Source organism: Pongo abelii, chromosome X (assembly GCF_028885655.2).
Source record: "Pongo abelii isolate AG06213 chromosome X, NHGRI_mPonAbe1-v2.0_pri, whole genome shotgun sequence".
Classification (NCBI taxonomy): domain Eukaryota; kingdom Metazoa; phylum Chordata; class Mammalia; order Primates; family Hominidae; genus Pongo; species Pongo abelii.
In genome coordinates this window covers 70,290,473-70,309,499 of record NC_072008.2, presented here as the reverse complement: position 1 = coordinate 70,309,499, position 19,027 = coordinate 70,290,473, and the positions used below count along the sequence as shown (strand labels likewise).

Here is a 19,027-nt window from a genome sequence, read left to right as displayed (position 1 = left end):
CATTGCGATTTCAGGAAAAAAGTGTCCAGCTATTCCCACAGTAGAAAACTGTGGAGAGAGACCAGCATGAGCAAAGGTCAATCTGTATTCTGAAGAAAGCCCTTCAGGCTCTGGTGACTTCGAACTGAACTCTTCAGGCAATTCCTCAAGCACTGGGTGGGTGGGCAGACAGGCAGGAAGGCCGGCGCCCCACCCTCTTTTGCACAGGAAGCTAGCTACATCCTCTTTTCCCCACCCCAGGCAGCACATCACCAAAGGCCCCCAGCAGAAGCAGTGGGGGGCAGGGAGAAGAGAAGGATGGGGCCTGAAAGGAAGTTGAACATGCAAATCACCTCAGCTAAGGAGCCATTTGTGGGGAGGGAAACAACTGGGGCCCTGAGAAAGAGCAGCAAAGCTGCCCATTATCTACTGGGGCCCAGCTCCCCAACAAAGCTTAGCAAAAGTGGCCTGAAGCCACAGGCTGTCATAAAGAATCACAAGGCATGGGTTGGTACAGTGAGCAGCCTAGGCCCACTCACTCCACCTCACTGAATTTCTGCAGGCCAAACAGCTGGGGCTCTTACACAAGGTGTTTCTCAGATACAGTCTTTCTTAGGGTAAGAACACAGACATGCCATGTGCGAGGGTGGGGTGTACACATGAGTGAACAATCAAGAATACAGGAGCTCTTCATGCCTCTCAAAGCCAAGGAGGCAAGCACTAATCCTCACGGCCTTACCACCAGCCCATTTTCCGGTGCCCACCCCCATACCCTGTGACTGGGGCCCAGCCCTCCCCACATCCTGTTCTCAGAGAACACGTGTCTGCCTAAGGAAAGATAATGTCATTACCATACTTCCCCTCCATAGAGGAGGCTTTGGTTGACTGGGGAGGGAACTGCAGTTCTCTGTCTGACCAGACTGAATAATCTACAGTAAATCTCCCAGTTTCACAGAATGGAACAGGAAGGGTAACTAGGTAACATTAGGAGCACCTTCTAAATTGGAGGATCCATGCCTACAGATAGATGATCATGATTCAAAGCACTCTGGAAAAATAAATTTTCTGGAAAAACACAAATTGACAATTTAGCTTACATTTGGAGACTGGAAGATGACATGCCAATGTTCTTCCTTGATTAACAAACCAGGAAATGCAAAAATACAATAAAATTACAGTTTTAAAAAGGTCCCAAATGTCACTCAAGTCTCGCTACACATGGGTTTTAGATGCCAGCATTGGTATTTCTGCTAAAGCACCTTGAATTAAATGTGCCTACAGTGGCTTTGGCCACTTTGAAAAAGAAAATGATCTCAGGCCATAGGAAGGTCCCCTGACAAACTCAAAGAGGAAGGGGCAGCCAGGAGGTACAACAGCCTGAACCTACCCATTGTTGAAACTTCCTTCTCTCCTCTCTAAACAGCTCGGACTCCCTGGCTCCCCCTTGTCTTCCCTCCCCACCCTATAAATATAGCAAAGAATGTGGCTGAACATCCATCTGAATATTCAGGGAGAGCCTCCTTACTCACGTAAGAAGTTGGAAGGCAGATGTCATTCCACAGCACTGCCTCACTACTGTGCAGACCTTCAATGTGGCATGATCCTTGGTTGGGCTTGTATGGGGGACTTTGGCTGGCTACCCCTAAGCAGGATGTCCCCAACCCCCCACCCAGCCTGCTGTTCCCCTAGGCTAATCTTACAGCCTAATCCAATTCTCATCCCCATTAGGGAACAAGGTTTATCACGTAGGCCTTAAGAAAATACCTACTCTCAAAAATACCTACCTCCAGTGGATGTGCTGAAGGTTGAAAGGTGGCCTCATAACCTGCTGCAAGTGTATTTGTTTACAGCCATTAGCTCACAGCCCTCATTTTTGTCATGACCACCTTCCTGGAAGCAGAGGTTCAGAGAGCCCAAAGAATGCTCTTGGGCTGTATGGATCTATGATTGTTTTGGAAGAGTCCCTTGGTAGCAAGGATAAGATAAGAGACCACATGGCATCCAGCTTATTAGTTTTGGTCCCTATGTAGCTTGAGGTAACTTCTCTAAAAGCTGGCTTTGTTTTTCGAGTTGATAAAGCCACATCTTTCCCTCCAAACCACAAGCTCAGCTAACAATTTACTGAGACTAGTAAAAACGATTTAACCTATCCTGCAATAATACAAGGGTTTTTAGCACCCCTACCACCACAAACATATAACCTTCATACCCCTCAATGCTGAGGTGAGCAAGCATGAACCCATCTAGCCCCCCACACACATATTCATGTCAGTTCTTTGGAGAGAGTAAGAATCCTACCCTCAGCCCCGAATGTTTGGTCTAGTTTTTTCAGACAACAGTGAAGAGGCCAACCAGAATCTCTACGAAAATTACCCAGAAGCCTCCTTAATGGTCAAAGCAACATACATTGTTCCATAATCCAAAGCAAAGCCTAAAAATCTACTATTCTAGTAAGATCTGGAAGAACAAGTAAGGCTACCTCTTACCTACCTCAGGTGTTTCAGAAAGAACCCACATCATTGACACAGACATATGTATACACATACAGGTTCTACATACCACCACTTTATCAGACACCCAATATGGATCGGATCAGGCTTTGAAATAATTCGTGTGTGTGTGTGTGTGTGTGTGTGTGTGTGAATGAGCAAGCACGTGAGGGCATTTTTTGTCAGATGGAGGAAATATGCAGATAAATGGATGAGAAATTACCATTCTATACAGCAAGGGCAGAGATAGAGGTAATTAAAGTGGACTGTGGAAACACAAGCAAGAGGCATCCAGGCCATAATGGGGAAGGTGAGGAGACAAGGGGAGGTGAGAAGTCAGAAGGTTTCTTGAGATAGAGCTGACCTCTCCTGAAGGACAAAGGAGACTGTCACAGGAAAAAGATTAAAGTGAAAAGGAACCTCATGGTATTCTGGGTAGAGAGACAGCATGTACAGGGATACAGAGGTAAGAAATACAAAGTATGACTTTCAAATGACACAGAGAAATATATAAGCAAAAACTCTCTCAAAGGCATGAAGTTAAATATCAATGTCTCCTTTCCCAGCTTCCTGACCCTCTTCCCAGAATTTATCAGAAGAAAATGAATTAAAGATCTTCCCACCATTTTGGCATTAGGTGCCAGCTCATAAGATTTGGGGGAGATGGGCCACAATCAGAGACAGAAATCCCTGAAGACAAAGCCAGGCAAGGTAGACTAATGTATAAAATAAAGATAAGAAGCTGATTATGTTCCCACAGCCCCACTGAGGCACCAGCTTAGTTTAATGAGCACTCCCCACCCTAGCTCACACAGACCTCAGAGGAATCACTCTTTTTTTTTTTTTTTTTTTTTGAGACGGAGTTTTGTCTTATAGCCCAGCCTGGAGTGCAATGGCACGATCTCACAATCTCGGCTAACTGCAACTTCCACCTCCCAGGTTCAAGCTATTCTCATGCCTCAGCAACCCAAATAGCTGGGATCACAGGCATGTGCCACCACGCATGGCTAATTTTGTATTTTTAGTAGAGACGGGGTTTCACCATGTTGATCAGGCTGGTCTCGAACTCCTGACCTCAGGTTATCCACCCACCTCGGCCTCCCAAAGTGCTAGGATTACAGGCGTGAGCCAACACACCCGGCCCGACAACATACTTTCAATACACATGGATAACCTGCCTACCTACAGATAGACCTGGAAAGGCAACCAAACTAAGATCCCTCTGCATCTATACTCCACCACCACCACCACACACACACACACACAAAGAAGAAGTGAAAGCTACCAGCATAACAAGGGCCTGAGGTGGGCCCCAGCCAAGGCTGCCTGGCTTCTGCAAAGGGGCGGAGATCCACTGATTTCACAAACTGTTTTGCCTTCTTAAGTAAGGATTCCTCTAATCATTTTCTCCTTCGTACATCCTCCATTCTTCACACCCCATAACCATCCTTTCTACCCTGGGTCTCATTTGCCTCTTCTCCTTTTCTACTACTCCCTCATCCTGGGACTTTGCGATAGACACACCCACATGGATTCTCAGACAACCGTTCCCTCCGACAGACTGCAGCAGAAGGCACGATGGGTTTCACCACAAACTAGGCCAGTCATTGGCATCACTGTTTGAAGTATCAGTTTCCTCATCTATTAAAACAAAATCATAAAGAGTGCCAGGCGTGGTGGCTCACGCCTGTAATCCCAGCACTTTGGGAGGCTGAGGCGGGTGGATTACTTGAGGCCAGGAGTTCCAGAACCAGCCTGGACAACATGGTGAAACCCCATCTCTACTAAAATACAAAAATTAGCCGGGCATGGTGGTGGTGCATGCCTCTAGTCCCAGCTCCTCGGGAGGCTGAGACAGGGAATCGCTGGAACCTGGGAGGCAAAGGCTGCATTGAGCGGAGATCGTGCCACTGCATTCCAACCTGGGCGACAGAGACTCCGTCTCAAAAAAAAAAAAAAAAAAAAAAATCTTAAAGAGATAGTGCAGTACAGGAGGCACACTCACAAATTAAAAGCAGACTTTAGGGTTCCAAAATTATTTGATCTCAAATCCTTAAAGAGGGCAAAATATGATGGAAAAGATTTAGGGAACCCAGCCATTTATCAAGCACTTTCAATATGCCAGGTACTCTCCTAGATATACTCATACTCTTGAGCTCTTTTAACTCTCATAAATCTCAGTGAAGTAGGTACCATTACTATCCTCCATTTTGGGTTTTTTTGTTTTTTGTTTGTCTGTTTGTTTGAGATGGAGTCTTGCTCTGTCACCCAGGCTGTAGTGCAGTGGTGTGATCTCGGCTCACTGCAACCTCCGCCTCCCGGGTTCAAGCGATTCTCCTGCCTCAGCCTCCCGAATAGTTGGGAATACAGGCACATGCCACCATGCCCAGCTAATTTTTTGTATTTTTAGTAGAGACAGGGTTTCACCGTGTTAGCCAGGACGGTCTGGATCTCCTGACCTCGTGATCTGCCCGCCTCGGCCTCCCAAAGCACTGGGATTACAGGCGTGAGCCACCGCACCTGGCCCACTATCCTCCATTTTAAAGATGGGGAAACTAAGGTTCAGAGACATTAAATACATTACCCAAAGTCATGCAGCAATAAATAATGGTTAAAATGATTCTAATATTTGGTCTGTCATTTATCTTATAACTACCACCCTCCTTTCTCTTGAATCAACTTGAGCAATGTTGATCACTCTAGGCCCCCCCGAAAAATCACAGGAAGACCTGAGGCAATTCTGAGGCATCCTAGATGCTCACCATTAATTATCACCTGAAAACCATTTAAGCCAACCTCACTCATTGACTACTCATAAATATTCTTTAGTCCCTAAAGGGAAATTTATAGCACTAAATGCCCGCAAGAGAAAGCAGGAAAGATCTAAAATTGACAACCTAACATCACAATTAAAAGAACTAGAGGAGCAAGAGCAAACACATTCAAAAGCTAGCAGAAGGCAAGAAATAACTAAGATCAGAGCAGAACTGAAGGAGACAGAAACACAAAAAGCCCTTCAAAAAATCAATGAATCCAGGAGCTGGTTTTTTGAAAAGTACAATTTTAATTCTAACCCTAGGTGACCACAGACACCCTGTATACATGGAAGGAGACACAATGGTTTGGTTAGTTAGTAACCAACATGGAAGGTATTTATGATTGGCTACAAGAAGCAGGATTCAAAGGCCTGCAGTGTGTCTGGCTCAGGAAAGAGGTGACTATAAAGAAGTCATGCGTATATAAGAAATAGGTATACAATAAATTGGCAGTCTAAAGCATAGACTAGCAGAGATTGGCAAACTGTCTCTGTAAGCCACTTATAGTCTTGGTTACATATTCTTTTTTCTTTTTTAAAAAAACAACGCTGGCCGAGGTGGGAGGCTCACCTGAGGCCAGGAGCTCTCGAGACCAGCATGGCCAACGTGGCGAAACCTCGTATCTACTAAAAATACAAAAATTAGCTGGGAGTGGTGGTAGGCACCTGTAATCCCAGCTACTCAGGAGGCTGAGGCAGGAGAATCGCTTGAACCCGGGAGGCAGAAGCTGCAGTGAGCCGCGATCATGCCACTGCACTCCAGCCTGGGCAACAAGAGCGAAACTCCATCTCAAAACAAAACAAAACAAAAAAACAAAAACAAACAAACAAACAAAAAATGCTTTTAAAATGGTAAAACTTATTCTTATGATACATACAAAAACTGGTCCAACAGGCAAGTTCACCAATTCCTAGACGAAACCAAATACTAGTAGTCTGATAACTCCACTGACTATCTGCAAGGCCTCAAACCTGGATAAATATCTCTTTCACATTCTACTTTCCAAAAAAGATGGACAGCAAAGGTTTTATCTGAAAGTTAGCCAGAGATAACTGGCCCACATACCAATTAATCATACATAGCAGCCTACTCCCTTCCTATGCAAAGGCACTGGCAGAAAAAATAGATAATAAGCTTAGACCACTAACCATCTTCCCCAAAAGCTCATTCTCATACGAGGAAGGCCCTGGGCCAAGCTGATCCCCACAATAGGAGGCCCCAGGCCAGGGGCTGAGCCGTAAAGTACCTGACTCCCAGGCCTCTGGCTCAAACCCCTGACCTTAGAGAGCAAGAGGCATGCATGAAGAAGAAAGAAGCAAGAAGGGGATACCTCCCAGCTGGCCAATTAAGGGCTCAAGAAGCAAAAGAACATGTGTGCCTTGCTTCTCTCTCTATTCCCTCAGAAAAGGTTTGGAGAATAAAAGGAAATCAAGCTAAGGATGCCAAACTCAATGGGAGTGAGAGGCTAAGAATGAAAGAAGGCCACCACAGAGCTCCACGGCTAATGACCTCCATTAGTGGCCAACACTACACTAAGGCCTTTCTCCTCTGGACTAAGTCTAGGATGTTCATGATCTGCTTGGCCCTTCTCTCAAAAGTGGTGGGAAGAAACAACCATTCAGGAGTGCCTACCTTCTAATCTCCCACCCTGGCTCTTCACACTTGTTCCTCCTCTAGAAAAAGAAAAAAGCCGGGAACAGTGGCTCACGCCTGTAATCCCAGCACTTTGGAAGGCTGAGGTGGGTGGATTACCTAAGGCCAGGTGTTCAAGACCAGCCTGGCCAACATGGTGAAACCCCATCTCTACTAAAAATACAAAAAATTAACCAGGCGTGGTGGTGGGCACCTGTAATCCCAGCTACTCGGGAGGCTGAGGCAGGAGAATCACTTGAACCCAGGAGGCGAAAGTTGCAGTGAGTCGAGATTGCGCCATTGCACTCCAGCCTGGGCAACAAGAGCAAAACTCCATCTCAAAAACAAAAGAAAAGAAAAGAAAAGAAATAAAAAACATCTACATGTGAAAGTATATACACCTGAAAAGTTAACTACTGCTAAGAATTATAGGTGGATTTCTGGATCCAAGAGGTGCCACAGACAGCCAACCGTGGATGCAGCCCTTCCTTTCCTCCCCTGTTAGCTTCCATAGTCTTCAGCCAGGAGATAGGGGGCTTCTAGGGAATCTAATCTGACTCAAGGGAGAGGATAAGACAAAAAATGCCCTTAAACCAATTCAGCAGCTATTGAACCCCTGCAAAGTGTGGGGTATTTTACTCTGCACTGGGAATACAGAGACTATGACAAGTACTACTTCAAGGGGTTCCCCATCTAGTAGGAAAAAGATACAATTCTTGGACCCCAGAGAATGAAGTGTGTACTATATCCACCCTAAAGCTCCCAGTTACCTTTCTCTCCTAAGAAAAGTTCCTTTTGATACTGGCGAGAGAAAAGAAACCCAAAGTGTCCTACTCATGCTGCTTGCTTCTCTCCATTAAGCACCTTCCCATGCCCCTAGGAAGGACTTGGAACAAAGCCCCCTTTCCTACCATAGAAGGAGCTTATTCTCTACTCGGGATACTACATGTAAAACAGTGGAAAAATAATCAAAGACCACACTGTGATACGGTGTGCCCCAACATGTGCGAGAGCTTGATCCACTCTGAAAGGATAGTAGCAGTAGGGGCTGGGGCCAAGGAGAGGCTGCTCTATGGCTGGCCTCACTCCCTAATCAAGTGTAAAGGCCATCCAGCTGAAGCAGGAAGCAGAGAATAAGCAGTTCTCAGTTCCAGCACAAGACACAAGTCTTGGACACTGAGACAGGGCTCCAGCCCTGCGAGTCCACATGGATCTGAGGAGTGAAGTCACCAGGTCCTTGAGCTCACCAACTCCCTATAATGTTCCCACTAACTGAATGTCTTGATGCCCACAGCATTACTCACCTCCTATCCTGTTCTATCCCTCCCGTTTCCCCCAACCACTGGTCTGCTCATGCCCAGACAGTGAACTCACTCTCTAAAAAGGGCTGCTCACCTCCCTTGGGTGCAATTAGTTAACCCCACCCCTTCCTCCAGCACTTGTGGGTTGGGGGCCATAACTACTATCTCCTCCTGGACCTCTGACCAAGTTTAGAGGATGCCCAATTGAACGGTTAGAAGAGTCCAAAGAGCCCTGGAAAAAGCATTAGCTCAGTGCTCAGATCAGCTGTATCCATGCCATATTGACATAGGCACAGGCCTCCCTCCCCTTTCTCTGGTTCAGTTTTGTCACATGTAGCAAGGAGAGGTTTCTATTAGAGATGTAGTAATCAACCTTTGCCCAATGTTAGAATTCCCTGTGGGAGTGCTCAGAAAATATTGATTCCCAAAGCCTTAACCCAAACCAATTAATCAGAGTCTACACGTGCTCCTACAAACTGGTCAAGATCAATTACACAGGCAAGCTGGACTTCCCCGGGTACACCCTGGCCAAGGTAGATCAGAAGGCAGGGAGCCTAGATGGCTCCATGCCAAACTCAGCCCCCTACTATAAGAAGGGCAGCTCTAACAGTCAACATTAAGTTTCATTCTGGTCTCTTAGGGTCATGAGTTCAAATTTCCCCCTTTTTCCAAACCTTGCTTCAAGTCCACAAGAAGAAAAATTAAAATGTATTGGAACTAGCAAATCCAACCCCACATGCTTTGACATCAAGCAAGCATTACAACTTTTCCTTTCTCTAAAGGACCAGTCCTATCTGCCATTGTGAATTGTTTTTTTCATTTGCCACATATGGTCTCTATGGCCCAATTTTAGGAATCTCCCACTCTTCACAGAGGGAATGGCGACAAGAGAGAGCTGCTCTTCCTGCATCCACAGCCTTTTGGCTGCTCTAGTGACACATTCCCATGTGATGGTATCACATTCCTGAGGGCGTACCAACTGCTTGTGACCAGGAATTACCTGGCCACGGACTGGGATAAACCATCTACCTCATGATGTCAGTTTATCACCTGTTTCTGGTGGGTTCTCTATGAACTACCTCTCCAGGCCACCTCTTCCCTCCTCATCCACATCCGGCCTCTAATGATGCCTGCTCACCCCTCCACCCAGTTATACTCCCTTACAAAATTCAGACACAGCTGACCACTTCCAACTTTTCGGAGCTGGTAGAGTTGTCCATTTGGCTCAGTTCCCCACAGAACAAAACCATTTCTGAGATGTGTGCCACCATTCCCGTACCCATGGTGGGGCAGACCAGCCTCCATTGTTAGGGGAGTATAACATTTCTGAATAAATCAGAGCTTCAGAGCAGGAAATAGCCCTCAGAGGTTAGCCAAACTAACCTCTTATGGAACAGGCTATGGCCCAAAAAGGAGCAAGGACTTGGTCAAGATTGCTCTGGAAAGCTAACAGCAGGGCCCAGAATAAACAACAGCTCTTCAACTAAAAAAGAGTGCCCTTTCCATGATTCTCCAATACCTCTTCCTCTCAACAAAAAGTTGGACTGATGCTCTTGCTCCCGCCAAGGTACAAACAAGACTCTACATTAGCTAGGTCTAAGCAGCCCCCAAACAATTCTCACCTACTAACAAGCAACTCCTAAATGTCCAGGAGCATGGCAAAATAAAATAAGTTATTGGCTCAACCAGGTGGAAAGCACAATTAGCCTTGAAGGCAGTGGTCTGACACTACCAAGAATGGATTACACAGGAAGCCAGTTGCAAAACCAGAGTCAGGCCAGGCCCCAAGTAGGCAGGACACAAATATAACAGGTGGCCATCCCCACACAGCCCCCAAGTGCTCTCTCTCTAAACATTAGTCTTGACTTACAATATTTAGAAGAGAGACTGAAAAGAGGTTGGGCAACCACTGGAACGGGGGAAGGGCCAAATGTTTAAAGCTGAAACTTCCTTTCTAGCTTCAGAACTCTGACCTAACCATGACCAGAGCTTAAGTCCAGGCCTTTATGAAACAACACTGCCTTCCCTTCCCACACTCCACCCCGTGCATAGTCGAAAACCAAAGTCTTCTGTCTCCCAATCAAGCCTTGTCTCCATTACTCATTTTGCAGCCACTTAAAGTCTTTGAGCCCCAGTTTTCCCTTATGTAAAAGCAAAGATAATAATTCCTGGCTGGGTGTGTTGGCTCACACCTGTAATCCCAGCACTTTGAGAGGCCGAAGTGGGCGGATCTCTTGAGCCCAGGAGTTCGCAACTAGGCTGGCCAACACAGGGAAACCCTGTCTCTATTTTAAAAAATAATTATAAAAAAGATAATAATTCCTAACCTGCCAACTGTAGAGAGTTGATGAATATCAAATGACATAGTAATAACAATAAAAAAGAGTTTTACAACTATGAAACTTGTTACAAATATAGAGAATTATCATTACTTGGACACTGGAAGAAAATTACAGGGCAATGCCAGCCAACCTGTCAAGAGATTCCTTCAATTCGCATCTGACTTGGCTATTTTAAACAGAAAACTATTTGGAAAATGGGCAGCTATCCCCTAAAATTATAAATCCTTTCCAGCTTCCTAACCCTAGAATTTCCTTTTCTGGGTTGTTAAACAGCTAGAGGTTCCAGAAGAACTTGCCCCAAGAGGTTCCTAATGGCTCTTTTAAGATTTTCTTTAAGCTTGGTTCTTCTTGCCAAAGGACAATCTCAGTAGAGTGTGGTGAAGGGAGAACTACTCGACTCTCCCTGGAATAAAAGTCTATGCAGGGCACACTCAAACATGTCTTCTCAACCTCCAGTCTTTGAAGGATTGCCTCCTTTCCAATCCGATTCTCATAAATGCGCTGCCTCTACCTGAGTTCGCAGCTGGAGGGATGGTCAGTGAAGGCACAAATGACCTGAGAAGTAGAAACCTATCACTTTCCTTGCTCCAGAGTGCAAAGTTCACCATTTTCCTTATAGTTAAGGTCAGTTACCCACATCAACATAAGAGTAATACTCTATGGATTACTCAGCAACAGCAACCTAACCACTTCACCCTGGAAACTTTTAGGACACGTTTGCATAACTAATTATGTGTTATTTGGATTATCAGAAGAGCCTGTATTCCCTGAGCTCACATTATTTAGAACAGGCAGTCCACAGGTAGCTGAGAAGAGAGGGGATTTTTTTGTTTGTTTGTGTGTTTGTTTGTTTTTCGAGAGAGAGTCTCACTCTGTCACCCAGGCTGGAGTGCAGTGGCTCAATCTCAACTCACTGCAACCTCTGCCTCCCGGATTCAAGCGATTCTCCTGCCTCAGCCTCCTGAGTAGCTGGGATTATAGGCACTCACCACCACACCCAGCTAATTTTTTTAGTATTTTTAGTAGAGACAGGGTTTCACCATGTTGGTTAGGCTGGTCTCAAACTCCTGACCTCGTGATCCACCCGCCTCAGTCTCCCAAAGTGCTGGGATTACAGGCATGAGCCACCACCCCTGGCCGAGAAGAGAGTTTTATTATGAATGGTTGAGAGATGATTATATGGCAATGCCTCATTGGTCCTAATGGTCTATAAATGAGCTGTATCACAGAAGTGAACATTTTCTGATAACTGAGGCTCACCCTTTTAAGGATCATAACTATTCTTAGCAGTGAGCTGAAAGTTTTTCATCTACTGATATACTCTACTGCTTTCGTCAACAGAGACTATTAAAACATGATTTAAACTTCTCTGAGCACCTGAACCCTGTACACTTGATTTTCTACGAGCTAACATTTCAGAGCCTTCCACTGCTAACTTATCCAAGTTTCCCACCAATTCTGAGGTTAACACATAATCATTCCCACTTTACCAATGGGAGAAGTGGAGGCTCAGGGAGGTTAAGGGATTTCTCCAAGGTCAAACAGCAAGTAAGTATGGAAACACAGATATTCCTGCAAGCCTGGCCTACAATAAATGCCTGGAGATACTTTGGATCCACACCTTATCAAGTAGCCCAAAAAATTATTTAAAATGTCATTTCCTTTTCCTTTTGGAACCTGATCTCAAACTCCCTGCCCCACAAAGCTCCCGAAAGTGCCAATCACTAAGAGTGTGCAGGCAGCTTCCTGTTTGTCTGAAGGGGAAGGGAATAATGCCTGCAGTGGCCTGTGGGCCTAGCCCAGTCAGGGTCAACCTCTGGTAGCAGAGGTTCCAGGATTAAAGGCTGGGCAAGCAGAACTCTGCCCCACCCACTGTGGAAGTCTGGGAATAAAAAGGCAAGAGAAAGGTGAGGCCTGCCATGAGTGGGCAGAATAGAGCCAGCATTTCTGGTAATTCTGCTTCTCCTCTACTGGCCTGGTTCCTTCAACATAATCAATACCCTTAAGTTAGAAAGCTTCTAAGACCAGGACCAGTGACCACTAGGCTAGAATTTTTCTTTCAAAATATTTGTATTTCACAAATCACTATCTTCCTCAAGTATTCAACTGGTGGCTCACCTACAGCTGAGTGCTCTGCAAAATTCCACTTTCCTACCACCTGGATAAGATTCCTGATGTGTATGTTGTTAGGAAGGGGATTCTAATCTAGCTTCTCTGATAATTGACAGGCCCTTCCACAGCTCTTCTTTGTTTGTTTGTTTTTAAGCCAGTCAAATTTAGCAGTGGGGGGTTGTACACCTACTTCAGTGGCTGAGGCGTGGTGGCTCACGCCTGCAATCCCAACACTTTGGGAGGTCAAGGCAGGAAGATTGCTTGAAGCCAACAGTTCAAGACCAGCCTGGCCAACACAGCAAAAACCTGTCTCTACTAAAAATATTAAAATTGGCCAGGCACAGTGGTGCAAGCCTATACTTGGGAGGCTGAGGCATGAGAACTGCTTGAACCTGGAAGGTGGAGGCTACCGTGAGCCAAGATCATACCACTGCACTCCAACCTGGGTGACAGAGCAAGACTCTGTCTCAAAAAAACAAAAACAAAAACTTTAGTGATGCTAATGTTAATAAGTTCTGACAACCCAGTACCATCGGTAACCCACTACCATCGGACCAGCCTCCACTGCTCTTCTGTGGAGAACATTGGAAAAGCATGTGCCTACCACAAACACACACATATGTACACTCACAAAGTTTCTTTCCTTCACCTCAGACAGCTCCAACAGCCAGAGGTCTTCTGAGGTGCAGGATTCTCAGTCAGGTACTGTCTGGAATCAAACCACCCCAAGCTGGCAAAACCACAAAACAGGAACGGGACCATGCTAAGCATAGAAAATAAGTTTATCCTACCACTAATCACTCCACTGAGCTCATTTAGACACAGGATCTAAAGCAATCTCTATAGGTGGGGCCTACTGAGTGTAGAAAGGGGAGCAGCTACCATCATCTTTCGTCCCAACAGAAGGGTTCACATATCACATCTTCAGAAAGGCTTCCCTCTCAGACAGACAAATCCTCATTACATCTTCTTTATTTTCCACTTAATGAAGAGTATGGCCCCTTTATTTGTGTAGATTTTAAGTATTCCACCAATTTATCCAGGCATTGGTGGCTCACGCCTTTAATCCCAACACTTTGGGAGGCTGAGGTGATAGGACTGCTTGAGCCCAGGAGCTCAAGACTAGCCTGAGCAACATAGCTAGTACCCTGTCCATACAAAAAATAAAAAAATAACTGGGCATGGTAGAATGCACCTGTAGTCTTAGCCACTCAGGGGGCTGAGACAGGAGGACTGCTTAAGCCTAAGAGTTGAAGGTTACAGTGTGCTATGATCACACCACTGCACTCAGGCCTGGGTAACAGAGTGAGACGCTGTCTCTATATAAAAAAACTTTTTTAGCCAGGCACAGTGGCTTACGCTTATAATCCCAGCACTTTGGGAGGCCGAGGCAGGTGGATTACTGGAGGTCAGGAGTTCGAGACCAGCCTGACCAACATGGTGAAACCCCATCTCTACTAAAAATACAAAATTAGTCTGGCGTGGTGGCATGTGCCTGTAATCCCAGTTACTCAGGAGGCTGAGGCAGGAGAATAGCTTGAACCCGGGAGGCAGAGGTTGCAGTGAGCCGAGATCGCACCATTGCACTCCAGCCTGGGCAAAAAGAGCAAAACTCCGCCTCAAAAAAAAAAAAAAAAAAAAGATTTTAATGTTTAAAAAATGTTCTACCTGTTTGCTGATTTGCTTATTAATGAGCCCCTGTAGACTTTAAAATCGGATTTGACATTAAAAGATGGCCAGCACGCACTAAGTTAAAAAAGCAGAACAATACGGATTTGTACTATCTGTGCATTTAAAGACATATATATACAAATGCATGAAAAAAGAGTCTATGGGCTGGGCGCAGTTGCTCATGCCTGTAATCCCCGCACTTTGGGAGGCCGAGGCGGGCGGATCACCCGAGGTCAGGAGTTCAAGACCAGGCTGGCCAACATGGCAAGACCACATTTCTACTAAAAATAGAAAAAATTAGCTGGACATGGTGGCAGGCACCTACAACCCCAGCTGCTCGGGAGACTGAGGCATGAGAATCACTTGAACCTGGGAGGCGGAGGTTGCAGTGAGCCAAGATCGCATCACTGCACTCCAGCCTGGGCAACAGAGCAAGACTCCATCTCAAAAAAAAAAAAAAAGAAAAAGAAAGATAGAAAGAAAAAAAAGAGTTTATGTTCACATAACTAACTGGTTAATGATGGTTGTCTCTGGAGAATACAGTCGGGGCAGAAGACAGGAGGCTTTATATTTTTCAATGCTGTTTCATTTCTTACAACAAATATGTTTAGTTTCATAATGAAAAATTAATCCAAAGTTGTAAAACAAAGTCTGTATTTATTTAAATCTGTCCTACCACACAGCAAAGATTGTGTCTGTTAACTTTCCTTATATGGCTCAGGACTAAAAAAACAGATGGCAAAAGTCCTTTAAAGACTAGGTGAACTTCAGAAGCTCTCTCTATTTTAGGACAGCCAACCTTACCTAGTAAGCATAAACCTACACCTCTCAAATGCTGGCCCTACCCCTCTCTCAGGAGTGGATGGGAGGAAAATATCTCCTACTTCCCCCAAAATTAGCCTACCTTGGCCAAAACATACCAAGTCTGCAAAGATAAGCAGCTCTGGGCCCTAAAGCAGCCTGGGTGGTGGTGGTGGTGGTGGTGGTGGCAACAGTAGCAATAGCAAGAGTGGATATCCACTGGATGCCCCAACATTATGATCGCCAGGACTTCCTTGCTATCCTCCCTGATCTGTGCCTGTCTCTTCGTAGGCCTCAGCACAGGGGCCAACCAAATCCCTAAACCTCAAGTGCACAAACCTCTCAGGATTAAATTACAGAATACAGCCCTGCCTGCTGGCCATGCCATAATGAGCAGCACAAATACAAAAAATAAAAAATTGAGTAATGTCTCAAATATGTACTGTACAGCCAAACTTTGGGCTACTTCACAAAGGTGGACAGAAATGTTTGCATGGCTACCTGTTAGAATCCACAAAAAGCTTTGATTTGAATATTCCCACTTGACACGAACACTACTGTATTATGTGAAGATATGGGAAAAGGGAGTAGAAATGGCTATGAACATGCTGGCCACTCACAGATAAACAGTCTTTCCAAGGTGCACAAGAGAGACAATGCCTTCCCATTCCCCAGTGCTACCCTGTTCCATTCTGCCAGGGCCCAGCTGGATCCACATTAGGTAGTTTCCAGTGGATCAATGGAATTGTTGTTTGGCTATCTGGTAGATTTAGCTAAAGGAATCTAAAGAAGACAGTTCCAACATGAAAATAGTAGCTATTAACATATCTATTCAATAAATATTTGTTGAGAATCTACTTTATGCCAGGCATCATTGTGTTAGGTACCGGGGATACAATGGGTGGTGGGAAACCATCTCTGTTCTCATGAAGCTTACACACTAGTGGGCTAGACTGACATAATGGAAAGAACATACTCCTGAGAGTCTTGCCTTCAATACCAGTTTCTGCTTCTGCCTCAATACATGACCTTGAGCAAGTCCCTTCTTCGTGTTGATTTATAGGTGACCAGTAAATCTTCCACTGGCTCAGGTAATTTGCTTCCTTACAAAACATAAAGTCCTGGGGTGGACTGGGGGTATGCAAATGGCCAAGGCAGCAGCAAGAAACCAAAGGTCCCAACAACAACAATAAAAATAACAAAAGAAGCCATGAGTAGTATGTGGTGAAAACAAAAAGCAATTAATTGAGATTCTCCACTCAAAGACCTTGAATTTGGCTTAGATGGTTCTTCATGAACTGTTTTCCTAAGACAGATGAGATGGGCAGGCCTCTGAAGGGTATACAGTTAGTGACAGACATGAAGATCTGTCCTTCCCACAGTGCATGGCAGGTTTCAGACCAGAAGACCTGAAAGGTGTTCAGTTTCACTGCAGCTTCTATATGTCTACCTATAGCTAAAGGGATGTTAGGAAACCCTCTACTCTAAACCACTTATTTTATACTAAAGAGCTAAGGTGAAGGTGGCACCTCCCTCCCCAGGCACTTGTGGTCATTCTTGAGCAGGGTTGTGCTAGGGCCAGTTGGAGTCATGCTGCTCAAATGCGTGAGGAGATGGTACTTCCCTGCATACTTCCTACTTAAAAAAAAATAAAAAACAGGCTGTAGGGGCACCTATGTGGGGTTCAGAGAAACTGTAGCATCTGGCATTCTGGGTTCAGAGGCTTGATTGGAATCATATATAGGACAGAACTTTAAAAAGCCAACTGGAACAAACATACTGGAGTGTCCTGGGCCTACCTTCCTTCCTTTGTGCCTCACACCTCACAGACCACTTGCAGATGCATTAGTGCACTGAATGAATCCTCAGCATAACCCTAAAAAGTAGGGTGCTATCACTCTTTCCATTCCACAGATGGGGAACTAAAATCTGGAATGGTTTCAGAATTTGCACTGGTGACTCAAGGCCAGCTAGGCTTTCTCTGTACTTACACTCAGGCCTCTCTTCCCCATAGGTGCTAATACACCTGTCCCTTCTCCAAGGTGTATTTTCTCTATTACCAGTGGTTAGTATGCCCTACCAGGTGCTCATCCAACACTGTTGGATCCCCTGCATTCATTGCTACTGCTTCTCCCTCACCATGTATATTACTGACCAAATGCTCCTCGAAGGTTTGTCCATTCCTAACCACTTCCACCTGGAGAATGGCCCCTTCTTGAGGCAGGAAGAGCTAGAAGCTTCCAAATGCACACGTTTAATGAAAGAGCAAGCCTAGGAGCCCAGATGGCTGCAATTCCACATGGTAAATAACATAACAGAAGTTCTTACAAAGTACAATGGGCACATAGAAGATAGTACAATACTATCTGGGAGTAATAAAGAAAGTGGAAGTGACATGGAGTAGTGGGGGAGATGAAGAAGAGGCACCTGAAATTTCAAGCTGAAGGAAAGAACATAGGCTAAAGCAGAAAGAAGAGGTATGGCATTGCTCTCCACAGTTAAAAAAAAAAAATCATGGTCAGGTGCAGTGGCTCATGCCTGTAATCCCAGCACTTTGGGAGGCTGAGGTGGGTGGATCACTTTAGGCCAGGAGTTCAAGACCAGCCTGGCCAACATGGTAAAACCCTGTCTCTACTGAAAAAATACAAAAATTAGCCAGGTTTGGTGGCACATCCCTGTAACCCCAGCTGCTGGGGAGACTGAGGCACAAGAATCGCTTGAACCCAGGAGATGGAGGTTGCAGTGAGCCAAGATTGGACCACTGCACTCCAGCCTGGGCAACAGAGTGAGACTCTGTCTCAAAAAAACAAAACAAAACAAAACAAATTCAACCTGAGAAAGTTGGATGAAAAAAAGAAAAAGGACAGGTATAGCTTACTTGGACTTGGGAAACCTTGGGCCCACAAAGCTACCACATAGCATACATGTGGGAATAAATGGGAGCTGAGTTGGGAGAGGAAGCTAGAATGGGGTGAGGTACCAAAGGGACCTCCCTATATGCCATGCTAAGAGGTTTCAACTTTCTCTTTTCACATTCATGGGAATGTTATCTATACTAGCAAATGCTGGGAGTAATCTAAATGCTCCCCCAAAGGAGAATGGTTTTAAATTATGGCATAGCCTTTGAATAGAATTTTACATGGCCATTAGAATGTTCATTTCTTAAAATTAAATAGCATTTATCTAAGTTTTTAGTGATGTGTTAAGTAGGGGGAAAGAAGGAGAACTTTTTTATGTACACTATGCACCATCGAAAACTAAGGTACATATATGAGATATGACAAGAAATACAAATAATTATTGCCATGTTAAAATGATGAATTTATACACAATTTCTCTATTTGCTAAACTTTGTCATATGCCATGCTGAGTTTAAAAAAAAGGGGAAATATAAAAAAAAGAACCACTCTTCTTCCATTTGACTTTACATTCCTTCTTCCTCCACCTGCTTGCCTACCTTTGCAAACCAACAGCCATTTTGATCCACCACCTACAACTGGCATTGCTAACAACCCATGTGAGGCACCTAGGAAGAATGAGAAGCTTCCAGCAAGGCAGCTGCTTCCAGCAGCAAGCTCCTGCATAGCCCACAGGCCATTCCGGCTCAATGCTGGAGAAGAATCTTCCCCCTAACAGCACTGCCCAGCACTACCCAACTAAGGCTTCTCTGGTTAAACTGCCCAACGATGCCCAAGGAACTTGTTTCTAAAGGAAGGAAAACAGATGCCAAGACTTCTTCTTGTGCTTTCTCCAGGGGGCTCAGAGCAGGTAAGGTTTACGTTCATGGCCAACTCTTAGGTGGCTGAGATCCAATGTGGGATCCTTGTTTTGCAAGCAAGCACTGGATGAAGTGTCAGTGAGAAGGAAGAAAAGGAGGAAGAAGT

The 19,027-nt window shown here is 45.0% G+C and overlaps 1 protein-coding gene across 1 annotated transcript in view; it reads right to left on the bottom strand.

Moving 5' to 3' along the window:
- The window catches only part of MSN (moesin), a 76,466-nt gene that overhangs the window by 45,380 nt on the left and 12,059 nt on the right, over positions 1-19,027 (bottom strand). The window lies entirely within an intron of this gene.